General features: G+C 42.4%; 1 pseudogene; it reads left to right on the forward strand.

Moving 5' to 3' along the window:
- LOC139380054 (prolyl endopeptidase FAP-like) lies at positions 1-6745 on the forward strand (annotated as a pseudogene).
- Positions 6746-13948: the final 7203 nt, after the last annotated feature.

Genomic DNA, 13948 nt, shown 5'->3' on the forward strand with positions numbered 1-13948 from the left:
ATGCAAAAGCACAGTGGGGTTAGCGCTGCACCAACCAAAATAATCTGGAATAGGAAACCACTGAAGAGGAAGTCCCAGTAGGCTGTCTCTAGTGTAAACTAAAGAGAATGGAATGCTGACATTAACTTGACTATCGGTCTCTCTGCCAGGCTTACGTCTGGAATTACAACATTTATTTGAAACCCAACACCACTGCTGAAGCCATGCAAGTCGCCCATAATGGAAAAGATCATCAGATCCTTAACGGTGGCCCTGACTGGGCATATGAGGGTGAGTACTGAGTAGCATTGACACATTTTAGAGGGAATCAACAAGGTGTGTTTCATCACACACAAGGCTTTTGAGTAACGTGATATCTTCCACTTTTTTTCAGAGCAGGTTTTCTCATCCATTGAGGCAATATGGTGGTCACCAACTGGAAAGTGCCTGTCTTATGTTGATTTTAATGACACAATCAACTTCTTTTTGTATGGATATGGACAACACCTCAGAACGGTGGTTGTCCCATACCCTAAGGTGGGATGTTGTAATATGTGCCCTTTTTAAAACATGGTATGAATGTCATAAGAATGATATATATACCACAGATAGCAGGTAATAGGTCAAATATACAGTATACCATGATCCCACATTATGTGTGTGTTGTACATTGTACAGAGTAAATACAGTATTTGAAGTATATGTACTGTATCCTGAAAGAATGCTCATAATTTTTGTTATCTCCTGTCAAGGCTGGTTCAACAAATTCTAAGGCAAAGCTGTTTGTGGTGGACACAACAAATCCGTCAAGGCGGACACAGGTGGGGGTGCCAGATTCCATTGGTGCAGGGTACAGTATCATGTCATACTTTCATATACGTTGATAGCGGTTGATATAGTAAAGTGTTGTCATAGGGTGATAGAAAAAAGGGTGATACAAACTGGTCGCTTTGTGTTGTTTTTCTCCCAGTGATCACTATTTGAGATCAGTCAGATGGGGTGACGGATGAGCACGTCGCTGTTCAGTGCACCAGGAGGAAGAAGAACCATGTCCTTTTACAGATCTATGACCTTGACGGAAACAACTGGATTGAGAACCAGGTAGTTGTCACCTCACCTCACTCTGTGGGTGGGCTCCTTGGTAGACAACAGCATTCAGAGAACAGAGAATCATGTGTTTTCCAACATTAACACCAGGAATGTTGCTGTTTGAATCATACTGGAACTGTATAGGCTAATAGAATATTTTGTCTTGATTAACGTATTGAAATACATTTATATTTTTATTTTAGAAATGTGAACATGTAAGCAAGACAGGTTGGGTTGGCCAGGTAAGTTCACATACTGTATAATGAAAGAACCATGAGAACTAAATGTAGCTTTTTATGAAATATTTTGTTTTATGATAATCCATTATTTCCATTTTCCAATATGTTCCTCTCCAACCAATGTTTGCAGATGATCAGATACGTTTCTACAAAGGAATAAGTGACACATACGGTTCTAAACAAATTGGCCATGTGAAAGATGTGTTTTAGTGTTTTATTCCTCAAAGTGATTGTTTATTCAATATCAAATCAAAGTGCATTTGCCATTTGCACAGGATAATAAAATGCAGACTTGCAAGCTATTCAAGGGAAAGGGGGATAGCTAGTCAGTTGTACAACTGAATGCCTTCTGCATTTAACCAACCCCTCTGAATCAGAGGGGGGGGGGGGCTGCCTTAATCAACATCCAACAGCAGGTTAACTGCCCTGCTCAGGGACAGAACAACAGCTTTTTACCTTGTCAGCTCAGGGATTCAATCCAGCAACCTTTCGGTTACTGGCCTAACGCTCTAACCACTAGGCTACCTGCCAGGGGTGGTGCCAAATGTGTAGATTTGAATGATTGATTCCAGTCTACTGTAAATGTTAGCAATATCAGAATTCAATACCTACAGTATGAAAGTGTATATCATTCCAAAGGGAAAGGCAACACCCATTACCTCAGGCAAATGGGAGGTCATCTACATTTCAAAACTCACCCAAGGCGCTATGTAAGTACAGATGCAAATCCATTTCACTTAATTAGATAACAAAATAGAGTAAACCTACTATTTATCTATCACTTTGACCACATTGTCTTAAATGTGTTTCTTATAACCCCCCATGGATATTTCATTTCAAGTGGTTTCTCTAAATTCATGATCCTGAATACCAAATAAACCATGAAAGTATGTTCAATTGTTCATCGTTCAGACGGAGATGTTGACTCGTATGAACCTGTGTTTGTTTGTTTGTGAGGGTTATGATCGGAAGGAGCCACTCTGCTCCCCAGTGCCTCATCTGTGGCCTGTATAAGGACAGGTGTCAGTACAACTCAGCCTACTTCAGCTACGATGCCTCTTACTACCGCATGGTCTGCTATGGTCAGTTACCCCATTCCCCATTCACACCCTGAGCACTAACCCATCCGTGATCAATGCACAAAAATAACTGTGCTGGTCAATATCAATGAGTAACACAATAAGTGTCCCAGATAACACCCGATTCCCTATCCAGTGCACTACTTTTGACCAGGGCCTATAGGCCACAGTCTCAGTTCTGTCCTCTGACCTCCAGGTCAGTTAGTACCTGAGGTTACAGTGCCTTGTGAAAGTATTCGGCCCCCTTGAACTTTGCGACCTTTTGCCACATTTCAGGCTTCAAACATAAAGATATAAAACTGTATTTTTTTGTGAAGAATCAACAACAAGTGGGACACAATCATGAAGTGGAACGACATTTATTGGATATTTCAAACTTTTTTAACAAATCAAAAACTGAAACATTGGGCGTGCAAAATTATTCAGCCCCCTTAAGTTAATACTTTGTAGCGCCACCTTTTGCTGCGATTACAGCTGTAAGTCGCTTGGGCTATGTCTATCAGTTTTGCACATCGAGAGACTGAAATTTTTTCCCATTCCTCCTTGCAAAACAGCTCGAGCTCAGTGAGGTTGGATGGAGAGCATTTGTGAACAGCAGTTTTCAGTTCTTTCCACAGATTCTCGATTGGATTCAGGTCTGGATTTTGACTTGGCCATTCTAACACCTGGATATGTTTATTTTTGAACCATTCCATTGTAGAATTTGCTTTATGTTTTGGATCATTGTCTTGTTGGAAGACAAATCTCCGTCCCAGTCTCAGGTCTTTTGCAGACTCCATCAGGTTTTCTTCCAGAATGGTCCTGTATTTGGCTCCATCCATCTTCCCATCAATTTTAACCATCTTCCCTGTCCCTGCTGAAGAAAAGCAGGCCCAAACCATGATGCTGCCACCACCATGTTTGACAGTGGGGATGGTGTGTTCAGCTGTGTTGCTTTTACGCCAAACATAACGTTTTGCATTGTTGCCAAAAAGTTCAATTTTGGTTTCATCTGACCAGAGCACCTTCTTCCACATGTTTGGTGTGTCTCCCAGGTGGCTTGTGGCAAACTTTAAACAACACTTTTTATGGATATCTTTAAGAAATGTCTTTCTTCTTGCCACTATTCCATAAAGGCCAGATTTGTGCAATATACGACTGATTGTTGTCCTATGGACAGAGTCTCCCACCTCAGCTGTAGATCTCTGCAGTTCATCCAGAGTGATCATGGGCCTCTTGGCTGCATCTCTGATCAGTCTTCTCCTTGTATGAGCTGAAAGTTTAGAGGGACGGCCAGGTCTTGGTAGATTTGCAGTGGTCTGATACTCCTTCCATTTCAATATTATCGCTTGCACAGTGCTCCTTGGGATGTTTAAAGCTTGGGAATTTTTTTTGTATCCAAATCCGGCTTTAAACTTCTTCACAACAGTATCTCGGACCTGCCTGGTGTGTTCCTTGTTCTTCATGATGCTCTCTGCGCTTTTAACGGACCTCTGAGACTATCACAGTGCAGGTGCATTTATACGGAGACTTGATTACACACAGGTGGATTGTATTTATCATCATTAGTCATTTAGGTCAACATTGGATCATTCAGAGATCCTCACTGAACTTCTGGAGAGAGTTTGCTGCACTGAAAGTAAAGGGGCTGAATAATTTTGCACGCCCAATCTTTCAGTTTTTGATTTGTTAAAAAAGTTTTAAATATCCAATAAATGTCGTTCCACTTCATGATTGTGTCCCACTTGTTGTTGATTCTTCACAAAAAAATACAGTTTTATATCTTTATGTTTGAAGCCTGAAATGTGGCAAAAGGTCGCAAAGTTCAAGGGGGCCGAATACTTTCGCAAGGCACTGTATGTGGTGAACAATTAGCCTACGTGATGTTTTAGTGTATTGTGTTCACACTCAGGGACGATAGAGGCTCAGGTGAAGGTATGCAAAAAAGTACCACTATTATGAAAATACTCTTTGTAACTGACCAATACTCAGGTTCATGAATCTTCACCACAAACGGGCCAACTTCTGATATGACTTTTAATTGATAAAGAAGTTTTGTTTTAAAGCTCCTGGTTCTTCGTGACAACAAAGATCTTGAAGACATGATAAAAAATAATTCCAAATGCCGACCATGCAGTGTGGGACCCTGAGGGTAGCAGAATTTGGTGGGACTGAAGTTTTACAGACTGGCAGATCAAATCATACCACGCTAAATCAAATGTATCTCTATTGGCCTCATGTTTCACTACTTTTTTGCCAACAGATCTTTGGTATCAAATGATGTTACGCCCTAATTTCCCCAAAAAATGAAAAGTACCCTCTTCTAATTGATATGTAAGTACACAGGCCTAAGCATCTTACAGGATTTGCAGAGAGTTGATTATCCATTCCACTTCAATTTACTGCCTCCAGATCCAGTACATTATATTACAATAATTGTAATTGGTCAAGTTATATACTGATTTCCCTTGCAGATATGGAGGCCCCTGTAGTCAGAAGGCAGATTACAGACAGAAGACAGACTGAACTGGGGGTTCGTACCTCTCCAGTACGGAGGGGATCACAGTGGCCAGTTTCGATGGATGGGGAAGCAGTTGCCAAGGGGACAAAATAATGCACTCCATCTACCAACGTCTTGGAACGTTGAAGGTGGATGATTAAATAACGGCCGTGGGGTAAAATGCCATTGAACTACAGAGACCTCAGTGTGTCAAGTATAACATCTGTTTAACAGTATGTAAAAACAATTTACAAGTTCAGCAATGTATTCATTTCTGATAATTCATGCAAATTGGAATACCCCAAAGTGGGCTATCTGTTGCTCTTGAAAAAGGTCTCATTAATGTAATCTGCTCTCATCGGTTTTTGATTCTGATGAGATCAACACTTGAATGACATAATGCTGTAATTCCCGTCGCCGGGAATACTAACCACCGGTCCTGGGATCCATCATTACGCACACCTGGCATCCATCATTACGCACACCTGGCATCAATCATTACCTCCCCTATATCTGGCACTCCCTTAGGTTGTTTCCCCAGTCAGTATTGTTGATGTGTTTCATGTCTACACGCTACTCGTGTTTGTTATATTGTTCAATGTTCCGTTTATTATTATTAAACTCACCACCTGAACTTGCTTTCCGACTCGTATACACCCAGATCCCACAATCTCCTTTGTGGTGGAGGTGGACGCTTCAGAGGTGGGCCTGGGGGCAGTTCTGTCTCAACGACAGGGTCATCCACAGAAATTGTATCCGTGTGAATATAACTCTTAACAAACTGTCCCCCGTAGAGAGGAATTACGACGTCAGTGATTGAGAGCTCCTGGCGGTGAAGTTGGCATTAGAGTGGAGACACTGGCTGGATGGCGCCAAGGAACCATTCGGTATCCTTACCGACCATCGGAACCTGGAGTACATACGGACAGCGAGGAGGCTGAATCCGCGCCAAGCAAGATGGGCCCTTTTCTTCACAAGGTTTGACTTCACGCTGACCTATCGCCCATGTTTTAAAAAAACACCAAGGCCGATGCCCTGTTCCGTCTCTACGATTCGGGAGAGGGTCCTGTCCAGAATGCACCAATAATCCCATCCTCCCGAGTCGTAGCTCCTGTGGTCTTGGACGTAGATGTGGACATTCGCCAAACTCTGGAGAGGGAGCCCACACCCACTAACTGTCCTCCTGAGCGCATCTACGTTCCCAAAGGGATAAGGGATCGGCTGCTGACCTGGGCACACACAGCTGTTATCACTTGACATTCAGGCATTTCTCGCACTTCCCAATCCATCTCCGAGAAGTACTGGTGGCCCACCTTGGCGCAGGACGTCACTCGTTACGTCAACTCCTGTTCCGTATGTGCCCAAACCAAATTCCCCCAGAACGCTCCAGCAGGGAATCTCCTTCCCATGCCTCAGCGTCCATGGTCCCATCTATTCGTTGACTTTGTTACTGATCTCCCCTCTGACGGTTTCACCACCATTTTGGTGGTTGTGGATAGATTTTCAAAACCCTGTCGTTTAATCCCTCTTTCTGGTCTCCCTACGACTATTCCAGCAGGTCTTCCGGCATTATGGCCTTCCCGGAGGACATTATCTCAAACAGTGCCCCCCAATTCACATCACAGGTAGGTAGAGCCTTTATGGAGAATCTTGGGGTCACTATCAGCCACACTTCCAGGTATAGGCCTCAGTCCAACGGGCAGGTGGAGAGGATGAACCAGGAGCTGGGGAGGTTCCTGACGAGTCACTGTCAGGACCGGCAGGGAGAGTGGGCTCGATTCCTTCCATGGGAGGAGTATGCCCAGAACTTGCTACATCACTCCTCCACTGGGTTGACCCCCTTCCAGTGTGTTCTGGGTTTTGGAGAATCTCTCACGTGAGACTCCAGCATGTCATCCACCGTCAAAAGGAACAGGCAGACCTCCACCACAGTTAGACCCCCGTGTAACACCCTGGGGTCCGTGTCTGGCTTCCTACCAGGTACCTTCCACTCCGCCTGCCCGCAAGAAGCTGACCGGAGGATCAACGAGGTGACATAAAGGTTTCAGTTTCCCATTGACTTTTGTATCTCACCTTCTTGGTACCCTAGCTGATGCTGTCCCCCACGACACTTCTCCACCCATCCTGGACATCGAGGGTGGTCCGGCCTAAGCCGTCAGATCTCTACTAAACTCCCGACGTCGTGGGGGTCGGCTCCACTATCTGGTGGACTGGGAGGTGTATGGCCCGGAGGAGCGGTGTTGGGTTCCGGTGAAAGACATTCTGGATCTCAACATCATCCGTGATGTCCACCTTCGCCACCCGGACCAACCCTCTCCTTGTCCTCGGGGCCGTTCCTCTGGTCGGCGTCGTCCTGCGTCTGGAGCCACTGCCACTGCCACATCACAGCTACTGCCACATCTACTCTCACTCCTCCCCTCCGGCGTTTGATGTTGCCGGTATACTAACCACCGGTCCTGGGATCCATCATTACGAACTCTTGGCTTTACACGCACCTGCACGTCATCAGGCACACCTGGACTCCATTATCTCACTTATTACCACTCCTATATCTGGCACTCCCTTAGGTTCTTTCCCCAGTCAGTATTGTTTATGTGTTTCATGTCTATACCTGCTTGTGTTTGTTACATTGTTCAATGTTCCGCTTATTATTAAACTCACCACCTGCACTTGCTTTCCGACTCCCAGCGTCTACGTTACAGGGTGCTGGAAGTGGAGTTTTTAAGTGTCGAATAGCAGTTGCCCCAGTAGCTAAGTGGGTATATTATGGTATGTATCAGGGCGTATAATCATACAACCGGTCAAATACTATAAAAACATGCATTTAGTAATGCAGAAAGTTCAAAAGGCAATGTTTGTTTCACCTTATATGAGTACAGTCACTAGCTGGATATTCCTTTCCTAGACTTGTGTATACTGAATGCTACATTAGTAAACTGGAGAAGAATGCTGAAGGTAAAGACATCCGAAACATCACAATGTCCCTCTTAGTCATCAAATAATCTATTGTATGTCAACTGTAACTGTGTCTACATTAAAAATACATTATATTCTACAGAATTCTACAGTAACAACTAGAGCACAGAATTTCAAATCAGTGGACGATCTCCTGGTTCATGGGACAGCTGCTGGTATGTGTCTTTGTTTCAGTTAAATATTTTACATGCTACTCAGTCACTCACTCACACACAATGCTGTATTCTTAATTTTTAATGTATAGAATATAGTACTCGGTATAGCCATTAACAGGTGAATGCTCCTGATCTTATTCAAAATTGGTTTTAACCTGTTGAGTCTATGGGGGCGCTATTTCATTATTGGATAAAAAAACGTGCCCGTTTTAAGCGCAATATTTTGTCACGAAAAGATGCTCGACTATGCATATAATTGACAGCTTTGGAAAGAAAACAGTCTAACGTTTCCAAAACTGCAAAGATATTATCTATGAGTGCCACAGAACTCATGCTACAGGCGAAACCAAGATGAAACTTCAAACAGGAAATTAGCAGAATTTCTGAAGCTCTGTTTTCCAATGTCTCCTTATATGGCTGTGAATGCACCAGGAACGAGCCTGCGCTTTCTGTCGTGTCTTCAAGTTGTCTGCAGCATTGTGACGTATTTGTAGGCATATCATTGGAAGATTGGCCATAAGAGACTACATTTTCCAGGGGTCCGCCCGGTGTCCTTTGTCTAAATTGGTGCGTAATCTTCAGTTGCGGTCATTTTCTCCTGGGATTCAGGACAGAAAGCACACTTCCACAAACGATATATCATCGAAGAGATATGTGAAAAACACCTTGAGGATTGGTTCTAAACAACGTTTGCCATGTTTCAGTCGATATTATGGAGTTAATTTTGGAAAAAGTTTGGCGTTTTGATGACTGGATTTTCGTTTTTTTTGGTAGCCAAACGTGACGCACCAAACGGAGCGATTTCTCCTAAACAAATAATCTTTCAGGAAAAACTGAACATTTGCTATCTAACAGTCTCCTCATTGAAAACATCTGAAGTTCTTCAAAGGTAAATTATTTTATTTGAATGCTTTTCTGGTTTTTGTGAAAATGTTGCCTGCTGAATGCTAATGCTAACGTTAAATGCTACGCTAGCTAGCTACTGTTACACAAATGATTGTTTTCCTATGGTTGAGAAGCATATTTTGAAAATCTGAGATGACAGTGTTAACAAAAGGCTCAGCTTGAGAGCTAGCATATTTATTTCATTTCATTTGCGATTTTCATGAATAGTTAACGTTGCGTTATGGTAATGAGCTTGAGTCTGTATTCACGATCCCGGATCCGGGATGGCTAAGGTATTTGACCGATGCAAATATTTCCTTGTTCAATAAGGTATTACAAACTGTTTGTTTTTCTTGTAGACAATGTTCACTTCCAGCAATCTGAACAGATCTCCAAAGCCCTGGTTGACCAGCATGTTGACTTTGAGGCAATGGTAAATATTGGTTTGGGGAGGACAACCTGAGGAATGTGGTGGGGATGATGAGTTGCACTTGGAGTCCGCGTGAGAAGTGTCAAATATTCTTCATTGGTTCTGATCTACAGTATGCCTATGTTTGATAGTCATATGGCTAACTATAGTATGTGTAATAATATTTTGGGGAGTTACTACTGTATGTTACATACAAACTATATGTTACAACTTTCATTACACACATTTGACAGTTTATAAGACATTTTGCATACCCTTCACTGAGTGGTTTGAATATGACCTAACTGTATCTATGATATGAACTACACTGAGTGTACAAACATTAAGAACACCTGCTCTTTCATTGACATAGACTGACCAGGTGAATCCAGGAGAAAGTGAATCCAGGTGAACGCTATGATCCCTTATTGATGTCACGTGTTACATTCACTTCAGTCAGTGTAGATGAAGGGGAGGAGACGGGTTAAAGAAGGATTTTTAAGCCTTGAGACAATTGAGGCATCGATTGCGTTTGTGTGCCATTCAGAGGGTGAATGGACAAGACAAAAAATGGAAGTGCCTTTGAGTGGTTTATGATAGTAGATGCTAGGCGCACCTGTTTGTGTCTAGAACTGCAACGCTGCTGGGTTTTTCACGCTCAACAGTTTCCCCTGTATCAAGAATGGTTCACCAGCAGTGGCGACCCGTCATTCAGGTTAGGTGGGGCAGAGCTCCACCTGTTTTGAGCCCCACCTGTTCAGCAAAAATACCACATATACAGTTCCTTCGGAAAGTATTCAGACCCCTTGACTTTTTTCCACATTTAATCCTAGTAAAAATTCCCTGTTTTAGGTCAGTTAAGATCACCACTTTATTTTAAGAATGTGAAATGTCAGAATAATAGTAGAGAGAATGATTTATTTCAGCTTTTATTTATTTCATCACATTCTCAGTGAGTCAGAAGTTTACATACACTCAATTAGTATTTGGTAGCATTGCCTTTAAAGTGTTTAACTTGGCTCAAACGTTTCGGGAAGCCTTCTACAAGCTTCCCACAATAAGTTGGGTGAATTTCGGCCCATTCCTCCTGACAGAGCTGGTGTAACTGAGTCAGGTTTGTAGGCCTCCTTGCTCGCACACGCTTTTTCAGTTCTGCTCACAAATGTTCTATAGGATTGAGGTCAGGGCTTTGTGATGGCCACTCCAATACCTTGACTTCGTTGTCCTTAAGCCATTTTGCCACAACTTTGGAAGTATACTTGGGGTTATTGTCCATTTGAAAGACCCATTTGGGACCAAGCTTTAACTTCCTGACTGATGTCTTGGGATGTTGCATCAATATATCCATATAATTTTACTACCTTATGATGCCATCTATTTTGTGTCCCTCCTGCAGCAAAACACCCCCACAACATGATGTTGCCAAACAGTTCTATTTTTGTTTCATCAAACCAGAGGACATTTCTCCAAAAAGTACCATCTTTGTCCCCATGTGCAGTTGCAAACCGTGGTCTGGATTTTTTAAGACGGTTTTGGAGCAGTGGCTTCTTCCTTGCTGAGCGGCCTTTCAGGTTAGGTCGATATAGGACTTGTTTTACTGTGAATAAAGATACGTTTCTACCTGTTTCCTCCAGCATCTTCACAAGGTCCTTTGCTGTTGTTCTGGGATTGATTTGTACTTTTCGCACCAAAGTACGTTCATCTCTAGGAGACAGAACGCGTCTCCTTCCTGAGTGGTATGATGGCTGAGTTGTCCCATGGTGTTTATACTTGTGTACTATGAATGTGGTACCTTCAGGCATTTGGAAATCTGCTCCCAAGGATGAACCAGACTTTTTTTTTTTGGTCTTGGCTGATTTCTTTTGATTTTCCCATGATGTCAAGCAAAGAGGCACTGAGATTGAAGGAAGGCTTTGAAATACATCCACAGGTCCACCTCCAATTGACTCAAATGATGTCAATTAGCCTATCAGAAGCTTCTAAAGCCATGACATAATTTTCTGAAATTTTCCAAGCTGTTTAAAGGCACAGTCAACTATGTAAACTTGTGACCCACTGGAATTGTGATACAGTTAAGTTAAATAATCTGTCTGTTAACAATTGTTGGAAAAATGACTTGTGTCATGCACAAAGTAGATGTCCTAACCGACTTGCCAAAACTATAGTTTGTCAATGAGAAATGTGTGGATTGGTTGAAAAACATGTTTTAATGACTCCAACCTAAGTGTATGTAAACTTCCAACTTCAACTGTATGTACATGTGACCTATCAGTTTTTATATTTTTAATACATTTGCAAAGCAATTATCTTTTTGTCCTGAATACAAAGTGTTATATTTGGGGCAAATACAAAACAACACATTACTGAGTACCACTCTCCATATTTTCAAGCATAGTGGTGGCTGCATCACGTTATGGGTATGCTTGTAATCGTTAAGGACTGAGGAGTTTTTCAGGATAAAAAATAAATGGAATGGAGCTAAGCACAGGCAAAATCCTAGAGGAAAACCTGGTTCAGTCTGCTTTCCACCACACTGGGAGATGAATTCACCTTTCAGGAGAACAATATCCTAAAACACAAGGCCAAATATACATTGGAGTTGCTTACCAAGAAGACAGTGACTGTTTCTGAGTGGCCTAGTTACAGTTTGGACTTAAATTGACTTGAAAATCTATGGTAAGTCTTGAAAATAGCTGTCTATCAACAAACAATTAGACAGAGCTTGGAGAATGTTGAAAAGAATAACGGGCAAATGTTGCACAATCCAGGTGTGGAAAGCTCTTAGAGACTTACCCAGAAAGACTGACAGCTGTAATCACTAACAAAGGTGATTTTAACATGCATTGACTCAGGGGGTTGAATACTTGTCTAATCAAGATACATTAGTGTTTTATTTTTCATGAATTTACAAATGTTAGCATTTTTCTTCAAATTGACAAAAAATGACAATTAAATAAATTTTAATTCCTCATTTTGTGGAAAAGGTCAAGGGGTGTGAACACTTTCTGAAGACACTTTATATGATTGTTCACATGGTACGCTACATTGCCAAAAGTATGTGGACGCCTGCTCGTCAAACATCTCATTCCAAAATCATGGGCATTAATATGGGAAGGCTTCTGGGAAGGCTTTCCACTAGATATTAGAACATTGCTGCAGGGACTTGCTTCCATTCAGCCACAAGAGCATTAGTGAGGTCGGGCACTGATGTTGGGTGATTAGGCCTGGCTCGTAGTCGGCGTTCCTATTCATCCCAAAAGTGTTCAATGGGGTTGAGGTCAGGGATCTTTGCAGGTCAGACACATTCTTCCACACCGATCTCAACAAACCATTTCTATATGGACCTCGCTTAGTGCACAGGGTTATTGTCCTGCTGAAACAGGAAAGGGTCTTCCCCAAACTGTTGGCAAAAATTGGAAGCACAGAATCGTCTAGAATGTCATTGTATGCTGTAGCGTTAAGATTTTCCTTCACTGAAACTAAGGAAGGAATTACCCAAACCATGAAAAACAGACAATTATTCCTCCACCACCAAACTTTACAGTAGGCACTATGTATTGGGGCAGGTAGTGGTCTCCTGGCATCTGCCAAACCCAGATTCGCCAGATGGTGAAGTGTGAATCATCACTCCAGAGAATGCATTTTCCATTGCGCATAGTGATTTTAGGCTGTGTGTTGCAGCTCGGCCATGGAAACCCATTTCATGAAGCTCCTGAAGACGAGTTAATGTGCTGACATTGCTTCCCGTTCTGTGAGCTTGCTTGGCCTACCACTTTGCGGCTGAGCTGTTGTTGCACTGCACTTTACAATAACAACATTACATTTGGCCGGGGCAGCTCTAGCAGTGCTGAAATTTGACGAACTGACTTATTGGAAAGGTATCATCCTATGATGGTAACACGTTAAAGTCACTGAGCTCTTCAGTACGGGCCATTCTACTGCCAACATTTGTCTATGGAAATGTCATGGCTGTGTGCTCGATTTTATAGACCTGTCAGCAACGGGTGGAGCTGAAATAGCTGATCCACTGATTTTAATGGGTGTCCACATACTTTTGGCCATGTAGTGTATATGAGTATATACCAAGTTCACATGGTATATGATTCTTCAGTCTGGACACATTATTGATACAGACTGTGTGTTTTGCATGTGATCACATTAGTATTGAACAAATAAACAAATTAATATAATACTGAATTACATTGTGTTCGTTCCTTGATCACCTAAATATCTGATCAGTCTCTAAATTCCACTCAGGGATAAAATGCTGAAAGGAGGTGTTTCAATGTTTGCTTAACTCCATGTTCTTACGTTCCACAAACACTGAACCTGCAGTGCAAACCAGGTTATCTGAAAACAGATGGTAGACTGTTATATAAGTATTTGGATTTGTTGGACAGGATGAAATCATGTTTGATTTCGACACCTAAGTGACAGCTTTTACCTCTGGACAGTTCCACATTTAAACAAAGATGGACTGCAAATGTATCTAGTGCGTTGAGTCGAGTTCTGACTAATGGATTGAGAGTAACGAATGTGCTTGTGCGTCTGTGAGGAGGGTGCCACCTGAGCAGACAGTCACCCAGCTCAACTATATAAAGGCTGGCCAGACCAAGAAGGGGCCAAGAAGCAGCTCCAGGGAGCCAAAGAAAGAAAAA

Source organism: Oncorhynchus clarkii, chromosome 22 (genome assembly GCF_045791955.1).
Source record: "Oncorhynchus clarkii lewisi isolate Uvic-CL-2024 chromosome 22, UVic_Ocla_1.0, whole genome shotgun sequence".
NCBI lineage: Eukaryota > Metazoa > Chordata > Actinopteri > Salmoniformes > Salmonidae > Oncorhynchus > Oncorhynchus clarkii.